Below are 14,210 nucleotides of genomic sequence, written 5' to 3'. Positions count from 1 at the left end.
TCGGCTGATGCAGCTCGAACACAAAGCTGAACGACAGCGGGAGGCAAAACGGGAATTGAGAAGAGAAGTAAGACGACGTAAAGAGCTAGAAGAAAAGCTCTAGAAGCTGGAAGCCAACTTCCGAAGTCGAACCAACATGACAAATCGGGAGGAGAGCCCCTTAGGAGGAGACGACCCGTTTATAGAAGAGATCATGAGGGCCAAAGTTTCTAGAAATTTTAAATTGTCCGACATGGATTTCTATGACGGGATGTCCGACCCAAGACACCACCTAAGCAATTTCAAAAGTCGAATGTACCTAGTGGATGCCTCTGACGCCATACATTACAAAGCCTTCCCTACCACCCTAACCAAAGCTGTGATGAAGTGGTTTGACGGCCTACCTCCGAGGTCAGCCACCAGCTTCAACAACCTAGCCAGAAAATTTATGACCAGGTTTTCTATTCAAAAGGATAAAACAAAACACACACTAAGCTTACTCAGAGTAAAGCAAGAGGTCAGAGAAATGCTTAGAGATTACACGAAAATATTCAACAAAGCTTGCTTGGAGATTCAGAATCTACGAACTGAAGCTATGATTATGGGCTTAGTCGATGGCCTTAGAGAAGGACCATTGAACGGGCGGAAAATTGCTGATTAAGAATTTATAGTGAAAATAGCGTTGCAAGTACAGTTCTTAACCGACGAAAATTCCGCTTATCAATTTTGAAAGAGTGTCACAATTTTAAGAACAAAATATTGGGAGTAGAATTCCCAGGTCGTCTCCCAACGAGTTGACAAAAGAGTGCTATTTTATTAGTCAGGAATTTTCCGAGAAATTTTAAGAGTTGGAGAACAGGAAAATAAATAATTATAAATTAAGGAAATATAAATTAACAAGAGAATTTATATAATTAATTAAAAAGCCTTGACTGGGAGAAGATTAATCGGAAGTTCTATCCTTGTTGGATTTTCTCAAGTATGATAGTAAGAAGTTGTTGTTTTTACTTAGTTAACCCTTACCGAATAAAGGAAAGTCAAGTAATTGAGCTAACTCTTATTCACAAGTTCTAATCCTCTCCTTATGGAAGGACTAGCATTAGTGACTAGAGAATTGGCCAACAATTTCCAATTAAAATCAACACTTCAGTTTTCCAACTCAAGGGTCTCCTTTTAATCAACTCCCAAGTCAAGTTGGGAGTCTACTCCATTGACATGAATACAATTTTCACAAACGATAAAAGAGAAAGAAAAGAAGACATGATAAACTAAATAAAATAATAACTAAAAATCAATTAAAGGTAAAAATAGTTCTTTGCATTAATAAATCCCAAAATCATAAACATACGTATCTGAACAGGGTTAATGGGCGATTAAAGGAGCACGAGAATAAGGAAACAAACTAGAATAATGGCAACTTCAACGGAGGTAGTGACTCTTCTCAATATCCAAATCCAAAGCATAAACTCTAAAATTATGAATATGAAGAAAATCTAGAGGAAGTAGTAATTTCTCTCTAAGATTCAAAACTAAAACTAAAAACTATGCGAATGAGAATGTGTGTGGAGTCTCTGCTTGTTCCCTGGCTCTAGTCTGTGTTTCTAGGCCGAAAATTGGGTCCAAACTCAGCCCAAAATCGCCCCTAGTGTCTTTTGCGTTTTCTGCACGTGGCGTATGTCACGTGTACGCATCAGTCACGCGTACGCATCAGGTACGCGCACACGTCGCCATGCAATCTCGATTCTCACGCGTATGCGTCAGGTGCGCGCACGCGTCGCCATGAAAATCTCCAAATCACGCGCACGCATGAGCCATGCGTGCGCGTCGCTCCTCGCTGGTTGTCTCCTTAGTTTCTTGTGTTCCTTCCATTTTTTGCAAGCTTTCTCTCCAACCTCTAAGCCATTCCTGCCCTATATAGCCTGAAAACACTTAACGCACAGATCACGACATCGAATGGTATAAATGGGGAATTAAAATACACAATTTAAAGCTTAGAAAGCAAGTTTTCAACCATAGCACAAAATTGGGAAGGCATTGTGAAATCATGCAAATTGTATGAATAAGTGTGCAAGGACTTGATAAAAACCACTCAAATTAGCACAAGATAAACCATAAAATAGTGGTGTATCAATCTCCCCACACTTAAACATTAGCATGTCCTCATGCTAAGCTCAAGGAGATCACAAGAATAAATGGGGCAAGTAAGACTCATGAAATGCAACCTATGTATGTGAATGCAACTATATGCTAAGATGTTTCTATCTACTTGGTTGAAAGTAAACAAGTTCTTCAAGAGAAAAATAAATTAGATTCCACTAATTCAAATCACACAATAAAAGACAAGTAAACTTGTAAGAAGATGGCTCATGAAAGCAGGGAACATAGAATCAAGCATTGAACCCTCACTGGTAGTGTATATGCACTCTAATCTCTCAAGTGTCTAGGGTTATTCACTCTACTCTTCTCTAGTCAGGCTTTCTAAACTTTGTTCTTCATCTAACCAATCAACAAATATTTAGTGTACCAATACAAACATCATGAGGTCTTTTCAAGGTTGTAATGGGGCTAAGGTAAGGGTGAGGATATATGTATGGCCAAGTGAGCTATAATATGAATCTTTGACTAACCTAAGCTTTCACCTAACACACACACACACTCTCTATATAATTCTAAAATCATGCCTAGCTACCCATAATTTCACTTTTGTTTACTTCACATACTCATGTATCAAATTTTCCTTTAATTTCACCACATATGCATTGATCTTTTATTGAACTTAACATTGGGGTAATTTTGTCCCCTATTTATTTATTTATTTATGCTAATTTTTTTATTTCTTTATTTTTTTATTTTTTTATGAACATGAAAGCAAACATAACATATCAATGCATATGGTTTTTCTGATCTCTCATGAGTATGCACCCAAATTCCCAATATCTCGTCAATAAAACTCAACACTTTCTCATCAACCCAAGTTCCCACAATTTTCCCACACTTAGTTAACACACATTCTCTATCCTAAGCTAACCAAAGATTCAATGGGATAATTAATTGTTTTTCTGGTTAAGGTTAGTGATGTGGTAAAATATAGAACAAATGGAGATTAAAAGGCTCAAAGTGGAAATCAAAGGTAATTGAAGTGGTAGGCTATTTGATGAGCTAATAACAATTGATGGCCTCAATCATATGTATGCATGCAAATACACTAAATAATGGACATATAGAATAGAACAAAGTAAAGATTGCAATCATAGATAAGAAAACACACAAGAATAAAAATCATGGTTAAATAATATAACCATATAATTAAGCTCAAATCTCACAGGTGGTGTGTTCTTAGCTATAATTCATGTTCCAAATTACAGTCCTCAAACAAATTTAACACAAATTTTTAATTTAAATTAGTGAAATACTATAAAATAGGATCTTGAAAGGAAACTCATTACTTTAACCAAGCAAATCATACATGCAAGCTATCCTATCTAATAAAAGAAAAACTAAAATGTTGGTGTTAAGAGAGAGAAATTACCTCTGGAAGTCAATGACTAACCTCCCCACACTAAGGCTTGGCACGATCCTCCGTGCCATCAATAAGGAGTAAGGTAGGGCTAGAAGCATCGCTTCCGCTGTCTGGTTCGCCCTGGCTTCATGTGCTACTGGATGAAGGAGAGTCCGGGGTGTCCTTCTGTTCTGGAGGTGAGCGAGTACCAATAATGAGTTCCTTTAGGTAGTTGTATCGGCGCTTGTTACGGCGTTCCATTTGCTCCATTCGCCGGTCTTGCAGGTCGAACCTCTCAAGGATCAGAAGGAACATCTGATGGGTGGATGATGCTTCTGGTGTGGATGAAGGTGGGGTAGAAGAAGGAAGAGTATCCAAAGATGGGCCTGCAGGCTGGCCCGCAGAAGGAACTGATGGCCTGATGTACTTCCCATGTGGGACATACTGGTCGGCCTTAGGGATCATGACCTTTGTGTCTCCGGCCCGATAGGACACACCTGCTGCAGAGACTAAATCTGAAACCAAGGCGGGGAAAGGCAGGTTACCCGCTATCTGTACGTGTCCATGGCTTGCCGCATGTGTCGGGGCAGGTTGAGAGGTTGCTCTGTCAGGATGCACCAGATGAGAACAACCATGTCTGCTGTGAAGGTCGACTCGTGAGTGATCGGAAAGATATAGTGGGACATAAGTTGTGCCCACACGCGAGCCTCTAAGGTAAGTGACTGGGATGAGATGCTTTTGGATTTTGATCGATGCGGCCCATAGATCCAGGTGCTGCCAGGTCGGGCTATAACTCCAAGGACGCTATCCCAATCGAACTGATACATCTGGCACTTAAGAGAGGCTTCTTGATATGCATCCAATCCATCTGGACTAGGTGGAAGATCCAATGCTCTCTGTATGGCACTCTCGGAGACAGGGACTTGGTGCTGACGAACATAGACAGTCTGCAGGGTAGGTGAGTAGAAGTTAGAGTAGAACTCAACTACCCATGATAGGTTGGCCTCCCGCGGCTGTCTCCTCAAAAATCCCCACTGTCTCCTCTCTATGCGGGGCTCCACAAAATCAACAAAGTGTGTTGGAACAATGAGTAGAGGCTCATTGTTGTAGTTCCTTTCGGCTAAGATAGGGAACATCTGTTCGCAGTAACGGTTAGTGAACCGTGTGGAGTCCCAGGCGGCAAAGACTTTCTCTGATTCATCAACTTTAATGATCCTCTTCACCCACTGTGTTGGCAGCTTTACGCTTGTAGATGGAAGCACTTTAGCCGGGGATCTCTTGGTTCCTCTCCTTGCTGGTGTCTTGTCAGTGACTTTCTCTTTTCCTCTCTTGGTACCCATGCCTAAGGAAGAAGGAGAGAGGAAGAATGTAAAATATAGATAACTAAAACCAGAAGGTGGAAGTTCCAAGTGATAATGAATGCCAAAGAAAAGATTATAGCTTAAATACATGGTAGCTACAACATGTAGGTAAGACATCAATTAAGATCGAGAAGGCAATTCATAATAATTAGATGCATGAGTGTTTATGGCATGCAGAAACAGGCATGAGAAGCATAACTCAAGCATCAAGTATTAAATGTGCCAAATTAAAGAGCACTTGTTATGATGACAATTGTGAATGATAATCCCAAATACATGTAGAGGATAAGTGTTGTGAAAAAGAGGCATTAAAATGTAAGAGTAGAATAAAATAGGATTCAGAATGCCATAAAAGCCTTTTCACAAACACTTGGTGTGCAAGTTAAAATAGGAATGAAAATAATGTATCCAAATGTATATGAGAGCCAAACTTAAATGTCAATTGTCAAATCACTCCTCATAATATCCACAAGCTCAAGTATAATAAGGTACTACCCAAATAAAACTCGAATACCAACATGAAAAAAAAAGCATGCAAAAGAAAAGAATGAAAAAAAAAACGATAAATAACTAAGCATAAAAGAAAAATTGAGAAGAAAGAAGAGTAATTAACAACAATAACTGAAAGAAGAACGAAAAAAATAGAGGGAGAGAAGAAAAAGAAACCTGATGTAGAAGATGAAAAAGGGAAGAAGAAAGTAGTGGATAGTAAGAAAGAATAAGGAAGGAGGAATGAAGAAAGAATTAGAATTGAAAAAGAATTAGGATTGGGGGAGGGGAGAATGGAAATCAGGCGGCGTATGGGTTTAATTGTGCGTTGCAGGCGACGCATACGCGTACGGCACGCGTACGCGTGGATCGCGAAAGTTTGAAGTGACGCAGACGCGTCAGGGACGCGTATGCACAACTCTCGGGTGCATTATGGGTTGGGGCCATAACTACATGTGACGCGTGCGCGTCAGGTACGCGCACGCGTGGATGGCCAATAAGGGAAAATGACGCGCACGCATCAGGGACGCGTACGCGTGATGAAGATTGTGCTACTAGCACAGTTCTAGCCCCAAGCCAGCACAACTCTCTGGCCAAACACCCATTTACGCCGATTTCCAGGGTCACGCGTACGCGTCAAAGACGCTTACGCGTGGTCGGACGAAAATGCAAGCGACGCGCACGCGTGATGTACGCATACACGTGGGCTTGCTTGTGCGCAAAGCACACTTCCAGTGCCACACTTGCCCAACTCTCGGGTCAATTCTTATTATCCACGCATTCATATATGACGCGTACGTGTCGTGGACGCTCGCGTGTCGAATGCTTTATTTTTTTATAGAATGCAGAATGATTATGCAGAAATTATGAATGAACTCTTATGAAAGACAAAATAAAATAAAACTAAGAATGAAAAAGAACGATCATACCATGGTGGGTTGTCTCCCACCTAGCACTTTGCTTTTACGTCCTTAAGTTGGACGGTCCACAAGCTCAGTCTGCTTCTGTTGGTGGATCTTCTAAGAGGAAAACCTCTAGCTCTTTATTTTTCTTCATCTTCTCACCATGATACAGCTTTAAGCGATGTCCATTGACCTTGATGAATTTGGAACTTGAAGGATGGCTCAGGTGAAAGACTCCATATGGCTCTGCCTTCTCTAATCTATAGGGGCCTTCCCATCTTAAACGCAGCTTGCCTGGCATGAGCCTCAGCCTTGAGTTGTAAAGGAGAACTAGCTCCCCAGGTCTGAACTCTCTTCTCTTGATATGCTTGTCATGCACAGCCTTCACCTTCTATTTGTATTGTCTGGAGTTGTCATATGCTTCAAGTCGAAGGGTCTCCAGTTCTGCTAGTTGCAGCTTCCTTTCAGCATCAGCCTTCTCAAATCCCATATTGCATTCCCTTACAGACCAGAAAGCCTTGTGTTCCACCTCCAATGGGAGGTGACAAGCCTTTCTGTATACTAGGCAGAAGGGACTCATTTCTATGGGTGTCTTGTACGCTGTCCAATAAGCCCAGAGCGTGTCTACAAGTCTAGTGCTCCAGTCTTTCCTATAAGGCTTGACTATCTTCTCTGATATGTGCTTTATCTCTCTGTTGGACACCTCGGCTTGCCCATTGGTCTGGGGATGGTAGGCTATGGATACCTTATGCACAATGCCATGTCTCTTCAGTAAACCTGTTAATCTCCTATTACAAAAGTGAGTGCCTTGATCACTCACGATTGCTCGTGGAGATCCAAAGGACAGATAATATGGTTTCTAACAAAGGAGACAACAACGTTAGCATCATCAGTACGGGTAGGAATTTCTTCCACACATTTAGAAACATAATCTACAGCTAACAATATATATAAGAAACCACTAGAGTTTGGAAATGGACCCATGAAGTCAATGCCCCAAACATCACAAATTTCACAGAATAGCATAAGCTGTTGGGGCATCTCATCCCTCTTGGATATATTCCCAAACCTTTGGCATGGGGGACAAGATTTACAGAAGGCAGTAGCATCTTTAAAACGATTAGGCCACAAAAATCCACAGTCTAAAATTTTTCTAGCTGTTCTTTGAGAGCCAAAATGTCCACCACTCTCAGAGGAGTGGCAGGCCTCTAAAATTGACTGAAATTCTGATTGGGGCACACACCTTCTAATTATTTGGTCAGCACCATACCTCCATAAATATGGGTCATCCCATATATAATATTTGGACTCGCTTTTCAGCTTGTCTTTTTTATGTTTAGTAAAATTGGGAGGGAAGGTATGACTAACTAGATAATTAGCTATAGGAGCATACCAATGAACTACTTCAGATATTGCATGCAGGCTATCAAATAGAAAGCATCATTGATAGGAGTGGAGTCAGTTTTAATGTGCTCTAGGCGACTCAAGTGGTCCGCCACTAAATTCTGGGAACCACTCCTATCTTTGATTTCTAAATCAAATTCTTGCAGCAACAATATCCAACATATTAACCTTGGTTTGGATTCTTTTTAGCTAATAAATATTTTAGAGCTGCATGGTATGAGTACACTACCACTTTAGTACCAAGTAAGTAGGCTAAAAATTTATCCAGAGTAAAAACAATAGCCAGAAGCTCTTTTTCAGTGGTAGTATAATTAGACTGAGTAGTGTCTAAGGTCTTAGAAGCATAAGTAATTATGAAAGGGTCCTTACCTTCGCGCTGAGCCAGCGCCGCTCCTACTGCATGGTTGGAGGCATCACACATAATCTCAAAAGGCTGGCTCTAGTCTGGTCCTCTCACAATCGGAGCTTGAGTCAAGGTGATCTTCAGCTTATCAAACGCTTGTATGTAGTCCTCACTCAGCTCAAACTCAACATCCTTCTGCAGCAGTCTGGATAAAGGCAATGCTACCTTACTGAAGTCCTTGATAAATCTCTGGTAGAAACCTGCATGACCAAGGAACGAACGGACTTTCCTCACGGAGGAGGGGTAAGGTAGACTAGAAATGACATCTACCTTTGCTGGATCAACTAAAATACCAGTATTAGAAACAACGTGTCCTAGAACAATGCATTGTTTTACCATAAAATGACATTTTCAAAATTTAATACAATATTTGAACTAACACACCTGTCTAATACTCTAGTTAAACTATCCAAGCAAAGGCTAAATGAATCACCATACACACTAAAGTCATCCATGAAAACTTCCATACAACTCTCAATAAGATCTGAGAAAATATTCATCATGCATCATTGGAAAGTAGCAGGGGCATTACATAAGCCAAAAGGTATCCTCTTGTATGCATACGTTCCAAAGGGACTTGTAAAAGTAGTTTTCTCCTAATCTTCAGGAGTTATATGAATTTGAAAATAGCCTGTGTAACCATCTAAAAAGTAGTAGTGTGATTTACCTGACAGGCGATCGAGCATCTGATCAATGAAGGGCAGGGGATAGTGATCCTTGCGAGTAGCCTGGTTGAGGCGCCTGTAATCAATGCACACCCTCCAGGAATTCTGCACTCTAGTTGTTAGGAGCTCTCCATGCTCATTCTTCACTGTTGTGACTTCAGACTTCTTGGGTACCACTTGTACTGGACTAACCCATTCGCAATCTGAGATGGGGTAGATGATGTCAGCTTCAAGCAGCCTGGTCACTTCCTTCTTGACAACTTCTAAGATGGTGGGGTTCAACCGCCTTTGAGGTTGACAGACAGGCTTTGCTTCCTTTTCTAAAAATATCCGGTGCTCACAAACTTGAGGGCTGATGCCAACTATATCCGCCAAGCTCCACCCAATTACTTTCTTGTGTCTTCTCAGCACACTAAGCAGCTGCTCCTCCTGTTGTAAAGTGAGTTCCCTTACAATAATAACTCGGAGATTCTGATTATCCTCAAGGTAAGCATATTTGAGGTGGGGGTGGAAGGGGCTTTAACTCCATTTGCTGCCCCTGGCTAGGCACTTGATCATCCAGAGCTAGTGATGGTGGCAAGGTATCTTCAGTAGGCTCAGAGGGTTTCCCTACACTTGCACCTTGCTCCATGTGCATCTCTTCTACTTCTTCTCGGTGAACTACAGCTACAGTTTCGTCAATGATGTTGCACTGAAAGACGGAATGATCTTTCGGAGGATGCTTTATGGCTTCATCCAGGTTAAAGCTCACTGCTCTGCCATCTATCTCAAAGGAGTAAGTTCCTGAGAAGGCATCCAATTTGAACTTTGAAGTCTTTAGAAATGGTCTTCCAAGAAGGATGGATGATGGTCTTCCTGAGTCATTAGGGGGCATCTCCAAGATGTAGAAGTCAATTGGGAATGTGAGCCCCTTAATGCTCACTAGCACGTCCTCAGCAATTCCTACCACTGAGATTATACTTTTATATGCCAAAACAAAACGTGCTGCCGACCTTTTTAAGGGAGGGAGCCTCAAGGCATCATATACAGATAATGGCATAATACTCAGACATGCAGTCAGAAAATTTTACACCTTCTATAGTAATAGTAACTATGCATGGACCTGGATCACTACATTTTTCCGGTATATCACCCATTAAAGCAGAAATAGAGCTACCTAGAGGAATAGTTTCTAAATCCTGTATTTTATCTTTATTCATGCATAAATCTTTTAGAAACTTAGAATATTTAGGTACCTGGCGAATGGCATCAAAAAGGGGAATCGTTACCTCAACCTTTTTAAAGATCTCCACCATCTTGGGGTCGAGCTCCATCTGCTTTCTAGACTTCCTAGCAAGGTGTGGAAATGGAATGGGAATGGCTTCTCTTGTAACTTCATCTTCCTTTGGTACTCCATTCCCTGGTTGAGATGCTTCTTCTTCAACCATGTCTTGTACTTCCTCCTCTTCTTCAACATCCTCTACCTCAACAATGTCTTCGACTTGGATATCTTCATTTGAGCTTGGCTCCTCATGACTCCTCTTTTGCCGTGTGGTTCCGGACCTCAAAGTAATGGCATTGATACCACCTTTGGGGTTGGGTAAAGGTTGAGAAGGAATTGCACTGGAGCTTGAAGGTTGATTGTTGGGGGTAGATAATGAATCCATTTGGGAGACAAGCGCTTGCAAGGTAGCGTTCAGACCATTTATGATAGAGGTAAGTGTATTCTGAATGTCTTGTTGTCCTTGCACAAGAGAGCGAAGCATCTCGTCATTAGAAGAAGAAGGGGGTAAGTGATTTGAGGGGCCTGCTGTTGGTTGTTCTGAGGCGCTTGGGATTGCCTTTGGTGAGGTGCTCTGTAAGGCTGGTTTTGGTTCTGCTGTCTGTTGTTGTTGTTGTTATTCTACCTCTATTTCTACTATTGTCTCTGCTTCCTCTGTTGTAGTTGTCTCTCCATCCTTGGTTGGAATTGTCTATCCAGCCTTGGTTGGAGTTATCTTGCCAACCTTGATTGTAGCTTCCACCTTGGTTATAATTGCCGCCTTGTTGATAGTATCCTTGATTTGGGTGGTCATAGAAATTATGAGTAGCTGCCCAAGGTGTTGTCTTCTTGTTGGAGCTACGGACACTCATCAGTGTAATGAGTATAGCAGGCACATATTCCGCACACTCTCTGAGGAACCAACTGTTGACACTGTTATTGTGGGGGAGGCTGATGTTGTTGTTGATTCAGCTATATCTGCTTCAGTATGTTGGTCATCTCTCCCAGAGTCTGTGTGAGAGCAGCAGTCTCACTACTAGAGGAAACCTCCGCAATAGCCTTGGGATGGTTGTTCCTGTGCTTGACATTCTGGGTAGACTCAGCTAGATAGGTGATCAGTTGCCAAGCTTCTGTCACCGTCTTGTACTTCTTCAGAGAACCATTACTCGCAGCATCTAATGTAGTCTTATCCTGAGGCATCATGCCTTATGTGAAGTAGCTGATCAACACCAACTGGTCAATCTTATGGTGGGGACATGAGTCTAGGAGATTCCTGAAGTGTTCCCAATACTCATAAAGAGTCTCTGATTTGCCTTGGATAATGCTGGAAATTTCTTTGCTCAGTCTGTCTGTAACTTCAGCTGGAAAGTATTTTTTCAGGAACTCCCTTTTGAGCAGATCCCAATTAGTAACAACTGTTTCAGGTTGAGTGTAAAACCACTCTCTTGCCTTTCTCTCAAGAGATAATGGGAAGGCATATAGCCAGGTAGTAGTCTCATCTGCACCATGACGCCTAGTAGTTGAGCAGGCTGTCTGAAAATCTCTGAGGTGCTTGATAGGCTTTTGAGCAGTTAAGCCATGAAACTTGGGTAGTAAGTTGATTAGCGCAGTCTTCAGTTTAAAATCTGCAGTCATATTTGGGTGACGCGCTTGATACGGTTGCAGTGTAAAGTCTGGAGCTCCTGCTTCCTGGAGAGTAATCCTTCTGGGCTCCGCCATATTACCTGCACGTAAATCAACAGAATCAGTAGAAGTGGAGCTTGTTTCTTCCTCAGATGGCACTTCAGATTCGCCCTCAGATGAGATTGGTGAGTTGGTAAGAACCACTTCACCACCCTCAGAGGCTAACCGATGCCGAGCCCGCCTAATACGTGAAATAGTTCTTTCAATTTCAGGATCAAACGCGGCTAAGCTCGAATCAGGTAGTGAACGCGTCATTCAATAAAAGAAACATACAGCTCATGGTAATAAAATAAAATAAAAATGCAAATATGTAAAAGTAAAAATATTTACACAAACTAATAATTTAGCACACTATTGCAACTCTCCGGCAACGGCGCCAAAAATTGAATGGGCGGAAAATCGCTGATTAAGAATTTATAGTGAAAATAGCGTTGCAAGTACAGTTCTTAACCGACGAAAATTCCGCTTATCAATTTTGAAAGAGTGTCACAATTTTAAGAACAAAATACTGGTAGTAGAATTCCCTGGTCGTCTCCCAGTGAGTTGACAAAAGAGTGCTTTTTATTAGTCAGAAATTTTCTAAAAAATGTTAAAAGTTGGAGAACAGGAAAATGAATAATTATAAATTAAGGCAATGGAAATTAACAAGAGAATTTATATAATTAATTAAAAAGCCTTGACTGGGAGAAGATTAATCGAAAGTTCTATCCTTGTTGGATTTTCTCAAGTATGATAGTAAGAAGTTGTTGTTTTTACTTAGTTAACCCTTACCGAATAAAGGAAAGTCAAGTAATTGAGCTAACTCTTATTCACAAGTTCTAATCCTCTCCTTATGAAAGGACTAGTGTTAGTGACTAGAGAATTGGCCAATAATTTCCAATTAAAATCAACACTTGAGTATTCCAACTCAAGGGTCTCCTTTTAATCAAATCCCAAGTCAAGTTGGGGATTTACTCTATTGACATGAATACAATTTTCACAAACGATAAAAGGGGAAAAAAGAAGACATGATAAACTAAATAAAATAATAACTAAAAATCAATTAAAGGTAAAAATAGTTCTTTACATTAATAAATCCCAAAATCATAAACATTCGTATCTGAATAGGGTTATTGGGCGATTAAAGGAGTACGAGAATAAGGAAACAAACTAGAATAATGACAACTTCAACGGAGGTAGTGACTCTTCTCAATATCCAAATCCAAAGCATAAACTCTAAAATTATGAATGTGAAGAAAACCTAGAGGAAGTAGTGATTTCTCTCTAAGATTCAAAACTAAAACTAAAAACTATGTGAATGAGAATGTGTGTTGAGTCTCTGCTTGTCCCCTGGCTCTAGTCTGTGTTTCTGGGCCAAAAACTGGGTCCAAACTCAGCCTAAAATCGCCCCCAGCGTCTTCTGCATTTTCTGCACGTGGCGCATGTCACGTGTACGCCTCAGTCACGCGTACGCGTTAGGTACGTGCACGCGTCGCCGTGCAATCTCGCTTCTCACGCGTACATGTCAGGTGCGCGTACGCATCGGCATAAAAATCTCCAAATCACGCCCACGCGTGAACCATGCGTGCGCATCGCTCCTCGCTGGTTGTCTCCTTAGTTTCTTGTGTTCTTTCCATTTTTTGCAAGCTTTCTTTCCATCCTCTAAGCCATTTCTACCCTATATAGCCTGAAAACACTTAACGCACAGATCACGGCATCAAATGGTATAAAAGGGGAATTAAAATACACAATTTAAAGCTTAGAAAACAAGTTTTCAACCATAGAACAAAATTGGGAGGGAATTGTAAAATCATGCAAATTGTATGAATAAGTGTGCAAGGACTTGATAAAAATCACTCAAATTAGTACAAGATAAACTATAAAATAGTGGTGTATCAACCATTCATCCAATCCATATCTAAAAAACACCCGACCTCTTTGAACGAGATTCAGGAAAGGGCAGAGAAGTATATCAACATGGAAGAAAATTCCCGACTAAGAGAGCCTCCTGACAAACCCCAATTTGACGGTTTATCTTGTATTGATTTTTGGGGATTTTATCACCTTTTACCCACATTTATTCAATGAAATAGCATGGTTTTATAACTTCTCCTTTAATTGTGCTTAAGAGTGAAAACATGCCTTTTAGGTCTTAAAATAGCTAAATCTAATTCTCCTTGATTCCATTAGACGCCTTGATATGTTTGTTAAGTGATTTAAGGTTTAGGAGGCAAAGATTGGATCAAGGAAATGAAGAAAGAAAGCATGAAAAGTTGGAGAACTCATGAAGAAATGAAAGAACCGGAAAGCTGTCAAGCCGACCTCTTTGCACTTAAACGACCATAACTTGAGCTACAGAGGTCCAAATGATGCGGTTCCAGTTGGATTAGAAAGCTAACATCCGGGGCTTCGAAACGATATAAGATTTGCCATAGTTGCTACACGTATGGTGGCGCGCACGCGCATAGTACGCGCACGCGCTGTTGCTGCCACCTGGTTCACTTAAAGCAAAACGTGGCCAGCGATTTTAGAAGCCTTGTGGGCCCAATCCAACTCATTTCTGATGTTATTTAAGCCAAGGATTGAAGAGGAATCAACATACTTTT

This window comes from Arachis hypogaea, chromosome 18, assembly GCF_003086295.3.
Source record: "Arachis hypogaea cultivar Tifrunner chromosome 18, arahy.Tifrunner.gnm2.J5K5, whole genome shotgun sequence".
In the NCBI taxonomy this organism is placed as follows: Eukaryota; Viridiplantae; Streptophyta; class Magnoliopsida; order Fabales; family Fabaceae; genus Arachis; species Arachis hypogaea.
The sequence above is the reverse complement of the archived record's forward strand: the minus strand, read 5'-3'. Positions refer to the sequence as shown.